Source organism: Theobroma cacao, chromosome 5 (assembly GCF_053813885.1).
Source record: "Theobroma cacao isolate CCN51 chromosome 5, ASM5381388v1, whole genome shotgun sequence".
Lineage (NCBI taxonomy): Eukaryota > Viridiplantae > Streptophyta > Magnoliopsida > Malvales > Malvaceae > Theobroma > Theobroma cacao.
Genome location: NC_142643.1, coordinates 31,631,580 through 31,657,286, shown reverse-complemented (window position 1 = coordinate 31,657,286; position 25,707 = coordinate 31,631,580). Strand labels below are relative to the sequence as shown.

The window sequence follows — 25,707 nt, the reverse complement described above, 5'->3', positions numbered from 1 at the left end:
ATCATTTTGTTGGCAAAAATATGATGAAGGATGTCAAAATAAATCACGCAAATATTATTAAATATTTTGTGAGTTATTTAATGGTTTACAAAGAAAAACAAATTATTAAGGATTATAATGAATTTGATGATCCAACAAATGGGCTAAGTACTGTAATTGGAATTTAATGATCCAACTATGCAATGGCATTTTTGTAAATAAGGGGAACTGTAGTCAACTATAGGATAAATATCTAATTTTTCCAGCACTTTCTCCTCACTTCTAGTAGCTTCTTCTTCTTCCCATCCTTCTTCCTCAATAAATGTTTACCCTATTGCATGGAAGCCATCCCTTGAAACCTCCATAACTTTGTCAAAGTAACTTCAGTTCTCATGCTTTGGTACACTTTTTCAAACCTCCATAAGTTTCATAGGATTCTTTGTGTTCTTTCACTTTTTCACCTCAAAGATCCTCAAAAGTCTTTCCTCATCGATATATTTATAAGTGGAAATTGTGGGAAATGACCTTCGTAGTAAGGTGGCTTCAAAACGCCTTATAATGCGAGAGAATATCTTCTTGCTCAGAAGTAAACATGTTTAATCTTTATGTTGTAGCAGTGTTCATTGCAGCCATACTGAAATCATCAATCATGAGTCCAGCTAACTTCACATGACGATTCTTCTTACTAGCATTTGAAGCCCAACGACGTGAGCCTCTACACTATCACGTGACTGATGCTGTTTTTCACTTTTAGTGCTACCCAAACCATTTGGTGTATCCTAGCCATTTGAACTTGCTAGTTGATTTGACTCATCAAGAGAGCTCCAACCTTCATAACATTTTGTTGACTTTTGTTGTTCCTAGCCACTAGATTTGGAAGAATCGTCCAAGGTTTTTGAAGGAATGACATCTTCTGTTCCCTAACCAGACCGTGGCAGTGCATCACTAGCGTAAGGTTTTTCACATCTTTTGTCCCCCAGTCACCGCACTCAGTTTGCTTCATTGTACTGGTCACAACTGTCGTAACATCTTGTGTTTTAGATATGCTTGTCCCCCAATCACAACAGTCATTTTGCTTTGTTGTTCTAGTCACAGCTGCTGCAACATCTTGTGTTTTAGATATGCTTGTCCCCCAATCACAGCAGTCATTTTGCTTCGTTGTTCTGGTCACAGCTGCTGCAACATCTTGTGCTGTAAATATCATATGCAGACTCTGTCAAACAATGTCAAACTCAAGTTATGCTATTATCATTGAATGCAATTATCAATGGCCAGAACTTTCAAACCCTAACAACTGAAGTCTGAAGGGCCACTATCTTCAGGTATGACACCTATAACGTTATCAGAGTTTATAGTCTGCATTGGATAGCGGTTTCATGTGTGCCCAGGTTGTTTACAAATTGCACATGCCTTGGGTCATCGTCGTCGAGCCGTGGGCTGAGCCGATGATGTTTCCCCATTTGTCGGTGGAGCTGCAAATAGAGTCCGGCAATTTTGTCTATTATGACCAAAGCTCTTGCATTGTGAACATCTACGTCTTCCCCTGCCTTCCCCAGCTGATGGAATCTTTTTCCTACTAGGTCTTCCCATTTGACCTCTCCAACTTGGTGGCAAAACGACAATTTGTTGATTGTCATCGAGGATGTCCCACTCACTAGGATGCCCAACTGGGCGAATGGGAACCGCATATCCCTCCACCCAAGACTGAGTCTTGTAATAGTCCGAGCAGAATTCAATGGTTGCACGTTTACACTTACTGCCAAGGCAATGAAATCACAGTTGGCGAACAATGTAAAAATTCAATTCATCATGTACAATATAACAAAACATGATTGCTTATACCTTATTGCCGCCATGGCATGCGTGCAGAGGAGTAGATCGGACTGGAACACACCTCATGAACACTATTTGGTGGAGAAGTTCACTACTCTGTGCTTACTCCCACCTATAACTTGAAACTCCACCCGATCGATTGCTTGTATGGAAAAGTGACATGCTTCATTGAACTGTCTGTTCAACAGATCGGTAGCCCAAGGGCTAAGGGGCATGGTCAAATTCAATGCCTCATTGTGCCGGTCATGGAACCAATGTTGAAACATGCCTCTAATGCACTCGATCAACACCATTATTGGTATTTTTCTTGCATGCCTCAAGCAGGAGTTAATACACTCCGCAGTGTTGGATGTCATTAGCTTGTATCGCCTTACTAGTGACCATGCACGTGCCCATCTCTTAGGGCCTAATCTCATAAGGCTGTCATAAGTAGGTTTGCAAAGTTACTTCAATTGATTCATATGTCTGTCAAAATCGACGACCCTATAGCAATTGGCGGCCATGGTGAAAATTGTTGCAACATGTTCGCGCTTGAACCTATTTTTAACGTTTTTCCCTAAGTGGTAATTGCATATACCGTGATGAGCGTCTTTGTACACTTTCTCAACTGCATTCTTAATGCCAAGATGCTGATCAGAAATGAACATTGCATTTTTAGGATAACCAATCGCACGATGCAATTGGTTAAGAAACCACGACCAAGACTCTTCATCTTCGACGTGGCCAATGCCAAATGCAAGTGGATATATATGATCATTTGCATCTTTACATACCGCCACAAAAAGAATACTCTTGAATCTGCCTTTCAGATGTGTGGCATCGATAGCGACTACAAGCCGCATTACAGCACTGAACCCTCGAATACATGACCCAAACGCCCAGAAACAATATTTGAATTGTTGTTCCCCATCAGTAACGACACACGTGACAATATCAAGATTTTCACGTTCCTACATATGGAAATACGAAGGGAGAAGTTGGAATGACGCTTTCGGCGGACCGAACACAAGACTCTCTGCGTACTCCTTCGCTTGCCAGGCCTTACCATATAGGCATTGCAATCCCCACTTGCGATTCATCTCTTCCATTATTTCCTTTGGTCTCAATGGGGTTACACAATTTCCTTGCACCTTGCTGGAGATAAGCTCACCAATTACCCTCGCGCTTGCAGTTCGGTACCCACATTGCAAACCATCGACAGTACACGTGTGTACCTTCTGCAACGTCTGAAGTTGCCAATATTCTCCCTCAAGCAACTTCGTTGCACGCAAAGCAAACTTGCATGCCTTATCCTTACAACCAACCTCAAAACGAGCGTGACATGACTTTTTAACTCTAAACTCAAAATGCTCTTTTAGTGCCAACATGCTCAAAGCTCATTTCAATTTACCCTTCGATAGAAACACTTTTCTGCGATATAAGTGGTCATCCATTGATTTGGATTCCTTACTCCCAACTGTTTGGAAGGATATCATATCTAGCTCGAGAATAATCCATTGACGAGATACCCCTGTATTTACCCTCTCTTGATCACTGTCATCAGGCGAATGAATACCGTTCTCAAGTGCGATGGCGTTCTCGTAAATAAGATCCGCACCTTCAACATCTTCTAATTCAACGGTTCTACCATGGTCGTCCAAATCAACCTCTTCTAACACAACAGTTGTGGTATGACCTGTACCGCCATCTGCATGATTGCAATTAGGAATGTCGGTCTACTCAACCCTGTCGTCCTCTGAACGGTCTTCATGTCCACCAACATAATCACCTTCACAGTCATAACGCAACTCATCATTCCAATACACCGTGTCGTCCTCTTTAACATCATTTTTAATCTGATCAGATGCATCGTCATCACTCACAACCATCACAGTGTCGTTTGCTAATGACAATGGACCCAATGCATTTTCGAGCGATAGTTGTGTTTGTTGCAAAGTATAGAGTATTTCGTTCGATGCACATTCCAAACGGAATTGTGCAGACATCATTTGCAGACACCTCATGTGTGCGCCGGGCTACTGAAACTCATGAGGATACATAAAATATGATTGCCATGGTTGTTTGTTAGGAAATACATGGTTTGGTATGTCAGAATAATTAACATTCTGTTCTTGGTGATTACTATGTTGGATACCATGCTCATGTGGAATATCGTTTGCATTTCCTGCCTTAACTATCACAAACACAACAATTGCCCTCTCATCTCGCAGAATACTTGCTTCATCTTCATCATCCCTGATAACTGCGAGCGAAACCCCTGCGGCATGGCTGAGTGATGCATGTAGCTTGATTTCATTATTATGTGAGTTGACCCTAACAACCTTTTCAACCAGCTTCACTAGTCCTGAAAATGACAAATCAGTCCCAACACCTCTCACTCGTGTCTCACCATCCTTGTAAGTGTCATCGACCTAATGACCATCGTATGTAATCATAAGCTTCACATTTGGTAGGTCGCTGAAATTTAACAGAAAATAAGTGTCACGATCAGTCAATTTATCAAAAATAGCCCCTTAATGCATAGAAACCACTTATGCAATGCCTAAGTCACATTTGGCCGGTCACAGAAGTTTAACAAAAATTAAGTGTCGCAATATTTAATACACATTAATGCAATGCCTAATAACTAGTGAACAAACACCCCTAAACAAGAGGCGAATTGCACAAGTCACGCGTCACCGCTTTCGCAATATATAACAACAGGTCACTTAATATATAAAAACCAGTCACGCAAGCCAAAAAAACTACTGAACAAAAGCCTTAAAACAACACATGAATTACACAAGTCACGTGCCACCACTCTCGCAATACATAACAACAGGTAACGCAATATATAAAAACTAGTCATGCAAGCCTAAAAAACTACTGAACAAAAGGCCCTAAACAACACATGAATTGCACAAGTCATGCGGCACCACTCATGCTACAATAGGTAACGCAATATATAAAAATCAATCACGTAATCCTAAAAAATGACTGAACAAAAGCCTCTAAACAACACATGAATTGCACAAGTCACGCGGCACCACTCACGCTACAATAAGTAACGCAATATATAAAAACCAGTCATGCACTGCCTAAAAAACTACTGAATAAAAGCCTCAAAACAACACATGAATTGCACAAGTCACGTGCCACCACTTTTGCAATACATAACAACAGGTAACACAATATATAAAAACCAGTCACGCAAGCCTAAAAAACTACTGAACAAAAGCCCCTAAACAACACAAGAATTGCACAAGTCACACGGCACCACTCACGCTACAACAAGTGACGTAATATATAAAAATCAGTCACGTAATCCTAAAAAACTACTGAACAAAAGCCTCTAAACAACACATGAATTGCATAAGTCATGCGGCACCACTCAGGCTATAACAGGTGACGTAGTATATAAAAACTAGTCACGTACTGCCTAAAAAACTACTAAACAAAAGCCTCAAAACAACACATGAATTGCACAAGTCACGCGCCACCACTCTCGCAACAGCAGGTAACTCAATATATAAAAACCAGTCATGCACTACCCAAAAAACTACTGAACAAAAGCCTCAAAACAACACATGAATTGCACAAGTCACGCGCCACCACTCTCGCTATAACAGGTAACGCAATATATAAAAACCAGTCACGCAAGCTTAAAAAACTACTAAACAAAAGCCTCAAAACAACACATGAATTGCACAAGTCACGTGCCACCACTCTCGCAATACATAACAACAGGTAACATAATATATAAAAACCAATTACGCAAGCCTAAAAAACTACTAAACAAAAGCCCCTAAACAACACATGAATTGCACAAGTCACGTGGCACCATTTACGCTACAACAGGTAACGCAATATATAAAAACTAGTCATGCACTGCCTAAAAAACTACTGAACAAAAGCCTCAAAACAACACATGAATTGCACAAGTCATGCGCCACCACTCTCGCTACAACAGGTAACGTAATATATAAAAACCAGTCAAGCAAGCCTAAAAACTACTAAACAAAAGCCTTAAAACACTACATGAATTGCACAAGTCACGTGCCACCACTATCGCAATACATAATAGCATGTAACGTAATATATAAAAATCAGTCATGCAAGCCTAAGAAACTACTGAACAAAAACCCCTAAACAACACATGAATTGCACAAGTCACGCGGCACCACTCACGCTACAATAGGTAACGCAATATATAAAAACCAGTCACACAATCTTAAAAAATGTCTGAACAAAAGCCCCTAAACAACACATGAATTGCACAAGTCACGCGGCACCACTCACGTTACAACAGGTAATGCAATATATAAAAATCAGTCATGCACTGCCTAAAAAACTACTGAACAAAAGCCTCAAAACAACACATGAATTGCACAAGTCACGTGCCACCACTCTCGCAATACATAACAACAGGTAACGTAATATATAAAAACCAGTCCTGTAAGCCTAAAAAACTACTGAACAAAAGCCCCTAAACAACACATCAATTGCAGAAGTCAGGTGGCACCACTCACGCTACAACAGGTAACGCAATATATAAAAACCAGTCACATAATCCTAAAAAACTACTAAACAAAAGCCTCTAAACAACACATGAATTGCACAAGTCATGCGGCACCACTCAGGCTATAACAGGTAACGCAATATATAAAAACTAGTCACGTACTGCCTAAAAAACTACTGAACAAAAGCCTCAAAACAACACATGAATTGCACAAGTCACACGCCATCACTCTCGCTGCAATAGGTAACGCAATATATAAAAACCAATCATGCACTGCCTAAAATACTACTGAACAAAAGCCTCAAAATAATACATGAATTGTACAAGTCAAGCGCCCCCACTCTTGCTACAACAAATAACGGAATATATAAAAACCAGTCACGCAAGCCTAAAAAACTACTGAACAAAAGTCTCAAAACAACACATGAATTGCACAAGTCAGTCACGCACCGCCAGGCTTGCAATACCTAAGAATAAGTCACTCAATGAATAATAAGCCTTAAAACAAGAGGAGAATTACACAAGTCATGCACATTGAGTCTCGCAATACCTAATAATAAGTCAATCGCTGCCTAATATCCACTGACGTTATGCCAACTTAAACAGTCACGTACTGGCCCAACGTCATGCAATACATAACAACATGTCACCAAAGGTACTCTATTCCATATACATACAAACCACTCATGCAATGTCTCAACAGAAGATATGCATTGCACAATTCACGCACCGCGTATAACCCACTCTCCCAATACCTAATAATAGGTCACCCAATGGCTAACATCCACTCACGAAGTTATTCAGCATAATATAACTTAAACAAAGAAAATAACTCAAGAAAATATGTGCTCAATGAAAATAAAAATTGCTATAAATTTTATTCAAATTTTATTAAAAAGACCCCTCCGAAAATACAAGGAGATGATACAAAAAAAAAAATGAATCGTAGTTCATTTCTTCATAAGTTCATCTACTTTGAACTCTATCTCGGCGAGAATCTTTTCGTTGCTCAAGATGGCAGCCTCCAGGTCAATAGTCCTTTGCATCAGGTTGTCGATGAGGACTTGCATCTTCTGTTGGAATATGTGCAATTGGTCCCTCACACTCAAGAATATGTGCAAATGGTCCCTCACACTCAAAGGTAACTCTTCCTTTTCGGAGGCTGCCTCTTTCCCCTTCTCAACTCTTGGATCTCTGGACATCATTTTTCAATTATTTGAGATTGATTAAGATAATTGAATTTGATTCAAATGGTTAATGGTTCCCTTTATTTATAGGCATGAAAGTTGACATTTCCTTTTCTACAGCCATATCAGTGCAATGAAGGGGGGCTGAATTGGTTATTAAGTACTTGTTCGGCTTGTCCTTTCATCTTATCTACCTCTTAAAAGCAAAAGCCAGGCCAAACATCATTTTTCAAGAAATTCTTTACAAAGCAGCTTAAAGGTTTTCTCTCTTTTTCACTAATCAAAAAGGATTTTAATGTTACCTCTTTTCTCTTTTCCAAGAAATTCGTTATCGTTTCCTCTTTTCTTTTTTTTTTTTTAATTTAAGCATCATGGTAGACCAACCAAAATCTAATACTATTGCTACTATACAAGTCTGAAATTATATATAAACTTCAAGAATTACATTAGAGCTTATTAGGTTATTGAAGATAATCAGTAGAGAATCACCTCCAGCATTAGGTAGCTAAAGTCATGCAATGCCTACAAACAGGTCACGCAATACTCAACAAATATTCAGTCACGTAACGCTTGTCACGCAACACTAACAAATATTCAGTCACGTAATGTGTAACACCCCGCACTCTCGTTTAACCGTCAACAAGACCTTATCGATAAAACGAAGAGTCATTTGATGTAAATTAAGGGTTGAAAAGTAGTTACGAGTGAGAAGAATATTTTGAAATAAAATATTATTTTATGAGTAAAATAATATTAAAATATTAATATTTTATCTATTATTAGAATTAGTCATGAAAAAGGATTATATGACTAATCTAAGTGGGGAAGGAGAAATAAGAAGAATTTCGAAGAAAAACGACGATAATTGTGCCCGCGTGATTTTATTAAATCGAGTTAGCGCGGGTAAGTAAATATTTAAAATATTATGATGACACTGAGTTGGAGTGCAATTTCAATATTCTGGTTGTACGCGTGTAAAGGAAGAGAGATAGATGAAAATTAGAATTTTTAAATGCATCGAAAAGATCAAATTTTAAAATACGAAAGTTGAAGGGTTGTGTAGTAAATAAAATGAAATTAAGAATTTACATGTAAATTGTAATAATTAAAGGGAATAAAATAAATACTAACAATAATTAAAAAAATTATTATCATAAAGGGCCACATGGGCAGCCGCCCATGTGTGGGATAAGGAGGCCAAAAATATAATAATGTTTTCAAGTTATATGATGGTAGAGGCCGGCCTAAGGACATAAGAGAGAAAAAACAAGAAAAAAGGGAAGGGCCGAGCAAGTGAGATACAAGAAATGAAAGAGAGAAAGACAAAGAAATGTCAAAGCTATTTAAAGGAGGAGTAGTCGTACTTTAGAGAGAAAGAAAGAAGAAGAAAGGAAAAAGGAGTGGGGGAACATTGACAAGAAACTTGTCATTGTCGGCCCCACCATGAAGTCATATCAAATACAACCTTTCTTTATCTCTTTCATTTTATCCTTAGCCATTTAGGGAGAAAAAGAGAAAGGGAGAAAGAGCAGAAATGTGAGAGAGAAAGGAGGAAGTGTCGCGGGTTGAATGGAGAATTTATTGGGTGGTTGCAGCCGGTCTTAAAGGGAGAAATAGAGAAGAGAGGAAGCCATTTATGGAGCAAAATAAAAAGGGGAAAGGAGCTGATTTTTGATAGAGGAAAGGGAGGCCTTGTGCTATCAATTTTTGAGAGGAAAGAGGGGCTTTGTGCTGCCAGTTTTTGAGAGGAAAGAGAGGCCTTGTGCTGTTGGATTTTTGGGAAGGAAAAGAGAGGAAGCTGGGCTATTACGGTGACCGACGGTGAGAGTGAAAGTAGAGAGCTTGCTGCTGACGTAGGTAGTGAATGAGGAAGGATGGAGGCTGCAGCAAAAAGGATGAGAAAGAGATCGGGTGAAGGAAAGGTAATGGGGGCATAAAGGGGAGAAGAAAAAAAAACATAATAATAATAAAATAAAAATAATAAAAATATAAAATAAAATAATATATATATTAAGTGGGTTTCAATATTTAAGAAAAATAAGTAAATGTGGTGCACTGTGGCGATAGGTCGGAGGAAATAGCGAGCGACCGGCAAGAAGGAATGGTTAGATATGTCTTCGAACTAATAGCGATGTAATGTCCCGCTATTGTGAGGTGAGTAGGGGGTGTCAATTTTAAAATTCCTATAATAGTATAAATGTAAGTATATTTTATTTTAGATGCGAAATTGTGGATAGCATGTGCTAGTAGAAATTTTAGAGAATTGTGAATGCAAATTATTTTCAAAAATTGTTTTGAATATATATGTATAAATTATATATAAAGTGTTTTGAAAATCGGGAAACAAGCCTTTCGCATTGTTTTGCCTCAAAATCTGTGCCTTATATTTGTCCAGTGTACACTCATGGTTATATTGCTTATCCACCATGTAAATTATTGTTTTAAGTTCATGCATAAATTTATTTTGAGAAAATGATAGATTTTTTTATACCCAATTTGGATGCTTTGGAAATAATTTTGAGACAAGCTTTTAAGGACATAACACAATTTCAAAATGGTTTTACAAACCGAGAGATTGTGTCAAACCCAGCTCTATAATATATTTGCCATATTTTTATAGGTACTTGATAGAATGTCTGCATACTTGAATGTCTCAAAAATCGTTAAAAGACGATATTGTACCTAATGGTACAATTAAGTTGAATTAAGCCTCGAACTAGTCCAAATAAAGATTTTAAGATGAAATTGAGAATTTTAAAAACCCAGAATGGCTTAATATGGTGATTCGAAGTTCGAGGATTGATTTGGAGTCAAATTGGAATTTTCATGACATAGGGGCAAAATGGTCATTTTTCCACCCAATGGCAAAATTGGAATTTTATACCACCCAACACTTGTCATGGCTAAGGATTTCATCCATTAACATTTTTTATTATGGATAATTGAGATATTTTATGTGGTGGAGAAAGAAAGCTTAGTTGTTAAGTGTTAAACATGGACCAATGGAATGGTGACAAGTGGCAAGCTTTCATTTCTTTATAATTTACATTAAAAATCAGCACATGACTCTCCCATTTCACTCCCATATGTTCGGCCTCACCAAGGAAAAGAGGAAAGAAAGAAAGAACAAAACCTAGTTAGAAAAATTCAAGGGAAAATTTTGGAATTTCAAGGAATCAAGTGACAAAAGGTAAGATTTTTCAATTTTAGCTTGAGATCTACCTTTCCTATGCATTCTTTTTCATTTCCCATGGTTGAGAATCAAGTTTGCATGAAGATACCTTTACTGGCGGGACATGGGGGGAGGGGTTTTGATCTTGGATTTAGCTAGATTTCATGTTATTCTAGTGTTTTTAGTTGTTTGATGATGTTTAGCATGGAAAACAAGCAAGAAATTTCATGCCCTTCACCCACACCCATTGGCTGAATTTTTCAAGAGAGAAATTGGAAAATGGACTTTGATGAATTTCATTCTATTTAGGTGTTTTTAGTTGTTTAATGATGTAAAGTGTAAAAATCAAGCATGAAAAACCACATATTATTCATGAACTCTCCATGGCTGAATTTTTTCAAGAGAAAATGTTGAGGATGATTTTGCTATAATTCATGTTATCTAGCTTATATTTGATGATTTGGAGTATTGGAAGTGAAATGAATTTATTTGGAGTTGAATTGGATATTTTGGCCAATTAACCTGCGTATAGTGTGAATTAAGTCAATACCATTTCAGCCTCATACACAATTGAACCTACGTAGAACACTGTATTTAGATAATAATCCAAATAATCTCATGCATTCATATAGAGCCTGAAATAGATTTATAATGACCTGACACAATAAATTGAATTATTGGTCGTGTATTGTGTATAGGTGGTGAGTCTTCTAATAAGGGTAAAGATATTTTGCCAGAGGACCAAGAATAGGAGTATTTCGAACTCCCGATATCGTGAGTAACCTTATTATCGTCTTAATTATCTAAAGTAGTTTTTATTCGTTTTTGTGATTTTATAGAAAAATGAGTTTAAATGGTAAATTCTTATGTTTTATAAGTAAAATGTGATTAAATGAAATGAGTTTTATAAATCATTTTGAAATTGAATGATGATTTTAGAAATTGAGTAATTGGAGACTGTTTGTTTGTGTTGTAAATTTATGGTTTGAATTGAATGGATTATGGTGATATTGGCATGAATGGCTGAATTGGAAATTGTGTTGAAATTGTATGAACTGTTTGTTTTGCCTTAACAGGCTGGATAGTAATATAATTGCCATGTCATGCTGTCGAAACTTTTATTGATTTGGTGGGATATTGATTAGTCACTGCAGTGGTGGGTTTTCGTGGACTAGCCTATTAAAGGAGCATGGTAAACCCTGTTATATATTTACCTCGGTACGAGAGGCGTGGAGGATATCTCCTGAGGTAAAGCTTTAGAGTTCACTACACGCTAAACCACCACGTGAGGGTGAACTCAGCTAACGCCAAGGAACGACTATGCTTTTAAAAGTAAAAATGTGTTTTATGAGTATATGAACTTTTCTTTAACAACCTTGACAGACTCGGTTGGATGCCCCGGCGCAAGGCATCATCGAGTATTAATTTTTGGCACGAGCCAAATTTTTAAGAAATTCATAAGCCATGTTGATTATTTGTGTGAAATGAATGTAGTTTGTTTAGTTGAAATGAGTTTGAAACGTTATGAATCATAGTACGAAGAACTATTTTAAGTTGTCTCCATTTACTCAATTTTAGATATTTTAGATGATGTTTGTTTACTCACTGAGTTTATATAAACTCACCACCCTCATTTCCACTCATTTTAGGCTCAGGTTAGTCTGTACATAGCTGATTTCGTTGAAGGCTACAGTTGGATTTGCATCCTCAAAAACCGTAGGTTCGCAGCCTTCGTTACTTTTGGTCATTCGGGGGGGGGGGGGGGGGGCACATGTCATTGTAAATTAAATTACACACTCTGGCTCACTGTGTTACTATATGTACGAATTTATTTTGCATTTACGCTACAAAAATTATTTACGGATATCTCTATAAATATTTTATTTAATATTTTTATTTTATACTAATAGCTATCATTTTACTTTAAATGAATGTTTTAGACATCTAAACTTATTTTTGGTTATGAAATATGTATCTTTCACTCATATACTACATTTTTAGATGGTTTCGAAATTTTTAGAGAAAAATTACCAAAATACCCCTGTGAGACGAAAATTATTTTTTTATTGTTTTGTTTTGGAAATAGCTTATAATCTTTTAAAATATGATATTAGCAACTGTTGCTCGCAGGGGAGGTGAGAAAACTGATATTAAAGCTTTGCGGGGTTTTGATTGGCATTTCGGGTATTAAATATCTATCGGGACATCACGGCGGTTGTCACGGGCTTGAGGAGAGTACCGGGTCGTGACATTCGAGAGTAGGCCGGTTGTCACTTCGGTTAAGTGTGATCCTCGTGCACGAGTGAGCTCTAGCTAGAGAACCTTTGGGTTGCCGACGGGCGGTTATATAATAATTCTATTTTATAGAATTATTTTATTCTAATTTTGTTATTAAATATTCGCTAAGTCCTCAATTTTTAATTATAATTTACTTATTTTTAGTTGTTTTTATAATTAGGTTACTTTTAAGTTAGTTATTTTAATTTTATATTATTTATTTTAATTTGTTTATTATTGATTAGTTTTTATTTTTTTGTAGGATTAAAAGTGATTGGGTTTAATTTTGAAAAGTAAGGTATTGAAAGACCTAGAATCTGCTTGCATATGCTTCAGTATTTTAGCCATATATCGAGCTACAGAACTCCAAATGATACAATTCTAGAATCAATGGAAAGCTAAGAGACAGAGCTACAACTTTTATGCAGATCACTTTGCCCAGTTCTGCTTCTAAGATAGAGAAAATGGCGTCGGAAAATGGCTGGATGTACTGTGCCGGGAATGAAAATTTGTAAAGACTGATAATTGATTTTTGAGCCTTTTATTACACTTTTAAGCCCAATTAAACCCTAGGTCAGCTTAAGGAACTTTAAGTTTAGTCTATTAGTATAAATAGGATATGTTTAATAACATTAGAAACAACTTTTGAGACATTCAAGAAACTAGAAGTTGAGGCTGAAACTTGGAGATCAAGTCGGCAATAATTGTTTTGTGTTCTTCCTTAGCTTTTAATTTTCTTGTTACTTTGAATGGTTAAATTTATTATAATGTTATTTTATTTTGCAATTATGAGTAGCTAAATTTCTTTTTCTAGGAATGCAATTGAGCTCACATGTAGTCTAAATTTTTAATCTCTTTCTTGCTTATTTTTAATGGGATTTGAATTGTTTATTCCAATTTGTTCTTAATGCTTTTTAACTGCTTGGCCACCAATTAAATTGATCTAGGAACCTAAACAAACTTGGGAAAGGGAGTTTAGTGTAGACTAAAATTTGGATAACATATGATTATATTAATTGATTTGCGTATAGGATAGGGATATACCTATAGGCCTTATGTAGCCAGATTAGAGCCTACACTTAATGAGTTGTCTTAATTTCAATTCACATAGGGATATAGTATTTTGGTTAAAATAGATATTTTTATAAGATGAGTCAGGAGACCCTTATAAATAATTTAGGACACTATGTTAACAATTCAACCCATTGAAATAAGTTAAGGAAGAGAGGTAAGATTTATATAAAGTGTGAGGGATATTGTAATCCTAGGTTTATTGATTGGATATTTTCTCAAGTTATTATTTTGATTTTTCTTGTTGGTTTTAATTTTAGTTTTAATTAATTATTTAATTTTGATTATTTGGATAAGATTAAATTGTTCTAATTTTAGTACTTAGTAAAGTTTTAGATCAATTCCCTGTGGGATCGATACCCTGCTTGCTAATATACTATTTATTCGATACGAATACTTGCGTAGTAGGATTTTAACTGACATTAGGCGTGACGGGGACCACGGCTTGTGATATATGTATGCGTGACTAGGCCACCAGATGATTACGCGGTTGCAACTACTTGATTCTCCGATGTCGGCCAACATCGTTGAGATTGCCATGGCGTGTGGGATCTGGTGGAGCGAGGCTCCCAGAGGTTATTACGTGGTAGTAGGACCACAGATTTTATTTGATTTCCTACTTGAGACAAAAATCTCTTTGGGTTTTTAGACTCTTATTTCTTGCATGGTGAAAACAAAATTATACGATTTTCTGTAGCTCCCCCTGGTTTTACTGTTATATGAATTTTACCCTCGTATGTGAGGCGATTTGCGAATTGTGTATAAACCTGGTTATTATTTGGCTTCGCGAGAGCTTGCCTAACTTTATTGATTTAATTTGAGTATTACATGAGATAATTTCGACTGCAGAGATCTTTTACGAACACGAGGTTTAAAATGATATTTTACTGATTTAGTTTGAAAATGGTTATTAACCTTCTCGCTGCACAAAAGTTTACTTACTTGACTTGATATACATTATGTTTGATTATGACTTACAAGAGATTCTTGATATTTTCTTATATATATATATAAGACATAAATCTCTATTTGAATTAAATATTTTTATCTACTCTTGCAATTTTTATTATTCAAAATCTTTACCTTATTGCTTGTTTCCCATCTATCCTCTGCTCATGGAGCCGATGATCACTGAGTCTGTGAGACTCACCCCCTTATTTCTCTTTTACAGATAGTGATCAGCTAGCGAGCTATTCATCAGCATTATGGTCCATCGCGATGTAGGTAAGGCATCTCCTAGCAACCTATTCCAAGTCGCTCCTCTGTTAGAGGTTGGGTCAATTATAGTATATTCAGATATGGAAACAAACACTTAGGTGCAACGTAGACATACTTATGTGATGATGGAATTCAATGTATCGAGAATATTTATTATTAATAAAATTGTGATGATTACGAGATTCTCCAATGAATGTGTGATAGTTGATAATTGATATCTGTGAAGGCTTGTTCGAGACTTGACAAGTTCTCTCGAAAGTCTCGGACGTCGGTAGAGGCCGAGGAAGGGTGATTACATAATGCCTATAAAGAATTCACGCAATGCTCAACAAATATTCAGTCAAGTAATATTCAGTCACGTATTACCTGCCACGCAATGCTCAACATATATTTAGTCAGGTAATATTCAGTCACTATTACCTGTCACGTAACGCTCAACATATATTCAGTCACGTAATGCCTATAAAGAACTCACGCAATGCTCAACAAATATTCAGGCACCTAATGCCAAATAAACAGGTAACGATTCCTAATATTCAGTCACACACCCTAATATCCAGTGACTCAATGCCTAAAAAATATTCACGCATCACCTATAAACTGATTGATTTCGCTACCCCCAGCCCGATTTAAGTTTTCAAACTCATATAATTTATCCATAAACTTTTTCGTTCTATGAATAACCCTAAATAAATGCAAGAAGCCAAAACAAATACCTTGATGTCATCTCTGCATTTTAGGATCGTGAGAAAGTTGGTTGTCGATATAAACCTTGATGGCGTTGGAGAGCTGGATGAAGGGATAGCAAAATCTAAATCGAGATTTAATTTTGGAATTTTAAGCTGAATGGCGGGAGAGTAGAAAGAAAGAAACTGAGACACGCCTTCATTTAGATTAATTGGATTAAAGGGTATTCTTGTCAAGTTGTGTAAAAAACTGGCTAAAAACAGTTAAAATTATAGAGACGGTCATTTTTAAAGTCACCTTACTATAAAGGTCATTTCTCACAATTTCCTCTAAAGCAACTTGTATACTAAGCTCAAACATAGAACTCCATATGACATTTAGACTAAAATCAACACCTCTAAGTTATTTAACTTCAAGCTACCAAATCCACAACTAATCCTTTAATCCTTAATCGAAGGGATATACCATCACACTAACCTTTTATTAGGAACGTTTACTTAAAATCTTCCAACAACAGCTCGTGTCTTGGGTGACATCTCAAAGTCGGACGACGGCACTACTTATGACCTTTATATGATGTTAGCAAAAGGGTAGGTTACTAAGAATAGGAGTTTATATAGCCTCTTGTCTATGACTTATGCTGTAGTCATAAGCCATAAACAAGACTCTACATTAACTCTGACAACTCCGTTGACTGACATGAGAATTCCTAGGACTCGACTAAACCTAGGGCTCTGATATCATCTCCATTGTCAACTTTACTATGGCACTAAACTCGACAAATTTCTCCACTGTGTGAACGCTTATAAATTAAATAAGGCCTCTCAACAGTAGAAATGTCAAGACTGAAAAATGTTCCAAACTCTGGTAAAATCCTCTTAAGATTGTGTTTAGAGCTTCTTTGCCCTTATTCTACCCAATTTGATAAGTAGTTAGGCGTTTAATCTCCCTAAACGTAACCCTTCCACCCCTTTCTCCTCAATCCTCCATGATTGTACCTTCCAATATTCTCTAAGCTTTGTATTACTTCACCAACAATGAATGATTCACTTATTATCTGCTTTATTTGATGCTCTATTTTGGCCATCTAAACACATAAGCTTGCAGAAGTTGTCTTATTTCCCTTTTGCTATTTTACTCCATAGCTAGTAACTCGCCAACCTTGAACCACACCCATTCTAGCTAGAGTGAACTTTTCGCGATTTTGTTTCACCATTTTAGGCCAATTCTAGTTGCGGGCTAGACTCGAACCTAGAGACAAGAGAGAGGGTCTAGGTCGACTTTATCCCAGCAATCCAAGTTTCTCTCATTATTCGCGACTCCACCCAGCATCCTCTCCAACACCACGTCACTTTCCTCAATTCACCTCACTTTCATGCCATCCTTGTTCAAAATCCTCCTCAACAGCCATTTAATAATTATTTTCCTTAATTTTGTGCTAAAAAAATTTTGTCTTTTTTATTTCTTTCCCTCATTTTAATTCTTCTCAATTTTATTCCTTTCTTCTCTCCTCTGCTGATGAAATTGTTGGCCTCGTATAAAGCCTCTTCAAACCAAAACTAGGGTCTCACTATATATTTGGTGCATTTTTTTTTGCTTAAATAATATATTTTAACTGCCAACAAAAAATAAAGATATCATAGGTTAGTGCTTGTTATCTTTATTGTACATAGTTTTACTCATTTTCAAATTTTGTGGTTATAATTACAAGAAAATTAGAGTTTTAATTTTAATTTCATATAATAAAAGATAGAGGACTGATTTCCATCTTTGAGTGAAGTTACAGGACTTATTTGGATATCATGCTTAAATTTAACATAGGAAAAAATAAAAATTCCAAAAGTTCCATAAGGAAGAGAATTAAAAGGTGGAATATGAGTTGAATATAGGGCACGTTTGATTCATGAAATAAAATAAAATAAAATAAACTAGATATTCTGTGGGAATAGAATAAAGTAGAAACAAAATAAAAATATTATTATATGGTTTGGTTGACGGAATGTAATAAGGTAAGAATTGCTATTATGACTTATTATAATGTTTAGTTGGTAAAAATAATTTTGAAAATATAATAGAATAGATGATAAAAAGATAAAATTATCTTTTATTATAATATATAATTATTTTATTTTATTTTATTTTTAAATACGAGTAATTTATAATTTATTTAAAATATTAATAATTAATAATTTGAATATTAAAATTCTTAAATATTAATATTTTATTTATAATTTAATCATTAACATTTTAAAATACTAATATTTTATTTATAATTTAAATATTAATATGAAAAAAAATTAATAATTTTAACTAATTTTCAAATTTAAAATATTAATTTTTTTAATATATAATTAAAATTTAAACTTTTTATTATAATAAAATTTATTTTTTTAAAAAACGGAAATACCCTTTATATAATTTAGTAAAATTTATAGCCAAAAGACAAAAAATAAGTAAATTTTTTCCTTTATAATCATTTAATTTTTATTTTTCATTAAAATTTTAAAAATTTATTATTAAAATATTAGTCTAATTTTTTATTTTTACTCTATTTGCATATTTCATTTCTTAATTTATATTTTCATTAAAAATTTAAAGTATTAATAATTTAATAAATTAAACATTAATATTTTATTCATGATTTAAACGTTATATGATTAAAATATTAATAATTTTTATAATTTAAAATTTAAAATATTAATTTTTTATAATTTGTAATGAAAATATTAAAAATTTTGCTTTTAAATTCTTATAAGGGGTATTTTAATTTTTTTTATCAATTTTAAAATCTATTTCCCAAACATAGAATAACAAATATCATAAGGAGTCGGATTTAATTAAACATGACCTTTGGTTGATTTTGAAGAATAGCTAATATTCAGCTGTTCACAGTAGCAAACGCACCGATAGACAGTATCCGTATTAGACTACATGCATGGACCAATATGTGGGGACTGCATCCAGTGGCAGTCGACATCTGTATGGCCTGTTAAGGAGGCTGGATTTATGATAGCCGAATTCGGATGTGCTCTTGGCAATGTGCATCTTTTTAGTGCGTTATATGAATCAGTCATTTTCAGATCCCTACTCTTTTAAGTTGGCAGAAACATGCAAAGAAGACGAGGGACATAGTGAAGACAATGGTAGAGTGCTTAACAATTTGCAGTGTCGGCAAAATTGGTTAGAAGTGGAGGAAAAGCAGACAAGGATGGCCTGGTCCCATGCGGATAGATGGCTGCAGACGGAGAGCTTATGAGTATGTCAAGAGTCAATCCTGAAAACGCTTGACCATTTATGGCAAAACCTTTTTTCGAATAAATGTTTTTGTGTGGATCCATATATATATTGTACGTCGGCTAAATAGACAACTCTAAAGGGTTACTGTGTGTTTCACGGCATGTCGATACTGCAATCCATGATACTCCAACAATTGCAAAACCATAATTAATCACCATCTTCCAAAAAAATAAAAAATAAAAAAAGCAGTAAAAAAACACCCGCGATGGATAAGATACAATATTTTCTCAGCTTCTTAAAGTAAGCACTATAAAACCTTTGAAAAAATATTAATATTTTTTTATTCTCCGCTAATTCGAAAAGATTTATATTAATAAGTAAGAACAAGACTCGGGTAAAGTGTCCAAGGTGAAGTCCTCGATTAAACTTAGATTAGGTAAATATTAAAATTAAAAATCAAAACCAAGAAATTGGTAAAGCTTGTTCAATATGTAGACCATACACCCCCAGAGGCGGAGGCAGGGGAGCTAGGAGGAATTTTATCAATTCATTCATTTTGATTATCGATTTAAGTTTCCATTCAAGAATACTACTTAAGTCTCACCGAATACGCAGCCATCAAATGAAAAATCAAATTAATAATTAAGACAATTCAACTTTTCCTTAAAATGTGTCCTTGTATCTTGTAGTATTTCGAATATATTAAAATCTAAATTTGCCAATCTTTAATTCAGTTCCATAGTACATAGAGAAATAGATGAGACGTATAGACCATTTTTATCTTTGAGGTGGGTTTAAAATTAAATTAATTTGAATATTTATTCCCTACAATAACATTTTTTATTTACAAAAAAATGAGAGAGAGAGAACCAATTAATTCTACCATTCAATATTTTATCTACTTTGATTAGATTTAAAATCATACTATACATCTCCATGCTTAAGACAATTAAAAAGAAATATTATTTTTTCATAATTAAATTATTATAAGATTGGATGTTTTTGCTAAAGGCATACGACCACATAATTAATGACCTTGAGACAGCTGTTTATTGAAGGTGAAAGCCAAGTAGGATTTCTACTCATATTTCGTCTTTATTTATTAGATTCTTCTTGAAAAGTGGGTGCTGGTGTCGACAAATTAACAGCTAGTGCTACTAAGACAAAGTAACGCTACTGTACCTGTCAGCCCAACGTATGCAAATGTCACCTTCCTGAAATAAGAAATAGGTCGACAAACTTGCAAAAAGAAACGTGAGAAAAGATAGAACGGCTATACATGTGATAAAAGTTCTGCACAATAGACAACAGAGCTTTGCATGCAACTGATCATTGAATATATAAGGGAGCGTTACTCAGTTGTTTCACAACCCAAAACTACACTCTTCAAAGCAAGAAGTAGAAAGAAAGAAAGAATGCCAATCTCTGCCTACACAATTAGCTCCATGGGCATTCCTCATTTCAAGAAAACCCCATCGACAAATGTTGCAGAAGAGGATCAACAAGAAAAGATGGACAAGGAGTGCGAGGAGTTGGTTCTTTCTCTCCCCAAAGAGAAAGGGTGGCGAACTCCTTATCTCTACAAATTTCAAGGCTTCTGGTGCCAACCAAAGGAGATCCAAGCCATAATCTCTTTCCAGAAGCACTTCCAAGCTAGAGCTACTGATGTAATTCTTGCAACAATTCCGAAATCGGGCACCACTTGGATAAAAGCCTTGGTTTTTGCCACCATGAATCGCCAACGTTTCGGAATTTCTAATTGCCATCCATTGCTTACATCCAATCCTCATGATTTAGTTCCCTTCCTGGAATACAAGCTTTATGCAGACAACGAAATCCCAGACCTCTCCGATCTACCCAATCCAAGGCTATTCGCGACCCATGTTCCGTTTGCATCCTTGCAAAACTCTATCAAGAATAATTCCGATCGCCGGATTGTTTACCTCTGCCGAAACCCTTTTGACACTTTCATATCCTCCTGGCACTTCATTAACAAAGTGAGGTCGGATTCCTTACCCCCACTTCCTCTAGAGGAAGCATTTGATATGTACTGTAATGGAGTGGTTGGCTTTGGCCCCTTTTGGGAGCATATGTTGGGGTACTGGAAGCAGAGCTTGGAAAGGCCAAAGAATGTGTTGTTTCTCAAGTATGATGACATGAAAAAGGATATCATCTCACACTTGATGGTGCTGGCAAAGTTCTTGGGGCTCCCTTTTTCTGTTGCAGAGGAAAAAGAAGGCGTGATAGAGGAGATAGCAAAACTCTGTAGCTTTGATAATCTGAAAGATTTGGAGGTGAACAATTCTGGAAAAGCTATTAAGAACTTTGAAAACAAACACTTGTTTAGGAAAGGAGAGGTGGGAGACTGGGTGAATTATCTCTCACCATTGATGGTTGAGAGGTTATCGAAGGTCATAGAAGAAAAATTTGGTGCTTCTGGTCTGAAATTTTAGGTATTTTCTTTTATAATAAGCTACCATGTCTTTCAAATTAGCATGCACGTGAACTTTTTATTTATTTCTGTATGTATCAGTAATGCATATTGATAAATGTCTCTAGTTCCAACCAGGGGTTATCCACCCTTAAAATTCCCTTTGATCAAAAAAAAAAAAAAAAGAAAGAAAGTGTTGTTATAAGTTAGAAAAGTTATCGCCTTCTTTTAGGCAGGAGTGGATCGCGGAATTAAAGAGAGATGTTATTTTTTTTTTTAAAGTAAGAAAGAAATTCATTAAGAGCTGGGAATTAACTTTCCCCTTTACAGTAACCAGGCCAGAGGCCAGGCCATACAACAAGTATATTGGTAGGTATGCTTAGTCAGTACAAGTATACAGTCCTAATATTCCCGTTCAATAAAAGAAAAGAGAAGAGAGAGGCTCTTGACAACGTCCAGAAAAACATGATGTGAGCCTCATCCTTAAACCGCAGCAAGCTTGACTTCCACTATGATTTCAGCTCAAGTGAACAAAATCACCCCTTCGATCTCAGGCCATGAATAACCACAAGAAACAGTCAGAAAAAACAGCACCTGTAACATTCGCCATATCCAGAGATGAACACCAAAAAAATTCAAATCAGTTCTCTACACTGAACCCACAATCCATTGCCCCAAACCATAGCAGACATATGGAAGTCCCCAACCAAATAATCTCACAGAATAATGAAAGACAAAGAGTCGACCCGGGGCACAGCAATCTTGGACAGACGCTGTACTCCAGAAAAAGTCATCAACACAGCAGAACCCCATCACCAGCATAACTCAAAAAACCCATCTTGAACAAATCATCACACTAACTGTACAAAAACCAAGATAAAGGAACACACAGGGAAGCAGTCCCCCAGGACAGAATCCAAAAAATAGAACACACAGGGAAACCAAGAGAGATGTTATTGTAGAAGAGATAAGGCAATCAACCACATCAGATGACAAGAAATCAAGCAAACCAGAGGAGATAAATAAGTCAGAAAATCTAGAACAATCATGAGATGATTTTCTGTTGTGACGTTTGAATTTAAATTGTAATGTTTATATCTACATAGACAAGTAAGACGAGATGATCTCACATATCCTGTATTTTGTTTATAAGTTTACATTTGAAACATCATTAGTGTATAGATTCTACATACTACCAATCAATCAAATGTTATCAACTCGTTAATAAATAAAATTTAAAAAATAACAAATCTTAAAAGTAAAAAATCATACTTTTAAAAAATATTTATTTCAAAAGATTTTTTTAATTTGTCTTTTTGCATATTTATGAAATAGCACAATATTATTAAGTGATAATATATAAATATTAGGGTAAACTCCACATACATCTCTTGTGGTATAATTTTTCTTTTAATTAGGGAAAGGGGAATTCGAACTCTACTTTTTATGCATGAAGATCATGTACCAACCAATGACCCAAATACTTGGGATGCACTTGTGGTATAATTTTTTTGCACATAACCTCTAAAGAGTAAAATAACTCTTCGTTCTTTTCATTTATTAGTTAATACATGTACTTGTACAAGAGTTGGGTTAAGATACAAGAGTTAGTTGAGATCGGCTAACCATTTCTAAAGGGATTGGCTAACCTTTTTCTAAATGATGTCCTATCATATCAAGATATGTACATATCAATTGAGAAGACAAAGGAGAAGATCAAGGAGATATAGGAAAGGATAAAGGATTGAGATTGTTATCTTCATTACTCCCTCTCAAGTTGGAGTATGAAGAGTTGAAACACCCAACTTGCTAAGTAACTCATGAAAATGATCTTGCCCAAGTGCCTTAGTAAAAATATCTGCTAATTGAAAATTTGAAGTTATAGATCAAGGAATCAAAGTTTGAGACTGAATATGCTGGCGAACAAAGTGACAATCAATTTCTATGTGTTTTATGCGTTCATGGAACACTGGATTCGCTGTTATGTGGATGGCAGCTTGATTATCACAAAAAAGTGGTACTAAATTAGAACAAGGCACTTGTAGGTCTCGCAGTAACCATATTAACCAAATAATTTCGCTAGAAGTAGTGGCCATTGCTCAATACTCTGCTTCTGCAGATGAGCGTGAAACAACTGTTTGTTTCTTGGATCACCATGAGATTGGTGATGACCCAAGAAATACAATGAAGTCAATGGTAAATCGACAGGTGGCAAGGCATCCTACTTAATCTGCATCACAATATGCCCGAAGAGAAAATGAACTATCGAAAGGTAACAAGAGTCCTTGACCTAGAGCATTCTTAAGATATCGAAGCACACGAAAAACTGCATTTGAGTGTGGTTGCTAAGGATTGTGCATAAATTGACTCAATAAGTGCACAACATAACTAATATCTGGCTTTGTGATGGTGAGATAAAACAAGCGTCCAACAAGTCGTCGATAAAGCCCAGGGTTAGAACAGAGAGGCTCAGTATCATATGCAAGCTTGTGTTGTTGGTTTATTGGAAAAGGTGAAGGCTTGCTACCCATTAAACCACATTCGAACAAAATATCCAATATGTACTTTGCTGGCTCAAAACAATGCTAGAAGGGGAATTAGCAACTTCTATGCCTAGAAAATATTTCAATTTTCCAAGATCTTTGATGCGAAACTTCTTGTCCAAATAACGCTTTAGTTTGACAATACGTTCTGGATCATTTCCTGTGACTGTCACATCATCTACATATATCAAAATAGTAATAAAGTCTATCCCTTGATGATACAAGAAAAACGAATGATCTGCACCGAATTGACAAAATCTAATGGCTAACAAGGTTGTAGTGAATTTTTTATACCAATTTCTCGAGGCTTGTTTAAGTCCATATAGAGATTTCTACAATTTATAGACACATTGCTCCCCCTTTCATGTAAATCCTTGTGGAATCTTCATATAAACTTCCTCGTTTAGGTCTCCATGGAGAAATGAACTGTTGACATCCAGTTGATGTAATTCCCAATTCTATATTGAAGCTGCCACAAACAAGCATCTGACAATCACCAATTTGGCCACTGTTGCGAAAGTTTCATGAAATCCACCCCTTCTATTTGAGTATAGCTTTTAGCAACTAGACAAGCCTTATATCGTTCCACACTTCCATCTGGGTTGTACTTAATTTTGTACACCCATTTAGAATCAACTACTCATTTTCCAGGTGGTAACTTACTCAAAACCCATGTTTTATTTTCTTCTAAGGCTGAGATTTCTTTTGCATTAGCGTCCCGCCAATGAGCATGTTTTATTGCCTGATGGAAATTAGTTGGCTCATTGGTTGAAATGATGGTTGCCAAAAAAGCATTATGATCACGTGAAAATCGAGAATAAGAGATGAATTGTGAAAGAGGATATACTGTAGAGTTAGCCTTAGGTGTGGGACTGTACGTTGAAGAGGACGATGTGAGAGAGGGAGGCAAGGCAAAATCATAGTCTGCCAGTTTTCGAGGAATTTGACGAGCTTTCTTTCCTGTTACCACTGAATAATCTATTGTCACAGTAATACTAGGAGCAGTACCTGGTTTAATCTTAACATTCATTACAGTTTGTTGGTTAGATTGAGAGACAGTTTGTAGCAAAATTCTTCCATTGTCCATCTTATGCTCTATTTGCTACCTGAGTGACCCATTTGCATCAATGGTACACCCTTCATTACTTAAGGAATGATGTGGCCTAATCTCGTCTAGCCTGTTTGTATCATTTAATTTGCCAAATTTAGTTGTATCACATGACTCGCATGGCTCAGTTTCAACATGAGGCCCACTGTCTCTGTGTGACTCGATCATACTTGATCCTTGTGCTAATTTATCAAATGGGCTCAGATATGGACCCACGAATGATTCATCAAAAGCGTGAACCTGGCTGTTATGATTTGTTGTAATCCAAGATGCTGGTATGCATGTCGTTGGAGACCTATCAATTTCATTGCTTCCTTCGGTCAGTGCACTAGGGAAAATATTCTTAAAAAATTGCACATCACGTGCAGTACAGATTTTCTTATCTTCAATGTCGAATATTCGATACCCTTTTTATCTGTGGGGATAGCCTAAGAAAATACCTGGTTTGGAGTGAGGTGCAAATTTG

The 25,707-nt window shown here is 35.7% G+C and overlaps 1 pseudogene across 1 annotated transcript; it reads left to right on the top strand.

Moving 5' to 3' along the window:
• The first annotated feature begins 20,512 nt into the window (after positions 1–20,512).
• LOC18598754 (cytosolic sulfotransferase 15 pseudogene) lies at positions 20,513–21,747 on the top strand (annotated as a pseudogene). The gene has a single exon (XR_016026221.1). The product of XR_016026221.1 is annotated as a cytosolic sulfotransferase 15 pseudogene (transcript).
• The last annotated feature ends 3,960 nt before the right edge of the window (positions 21,748–25,707 follow it).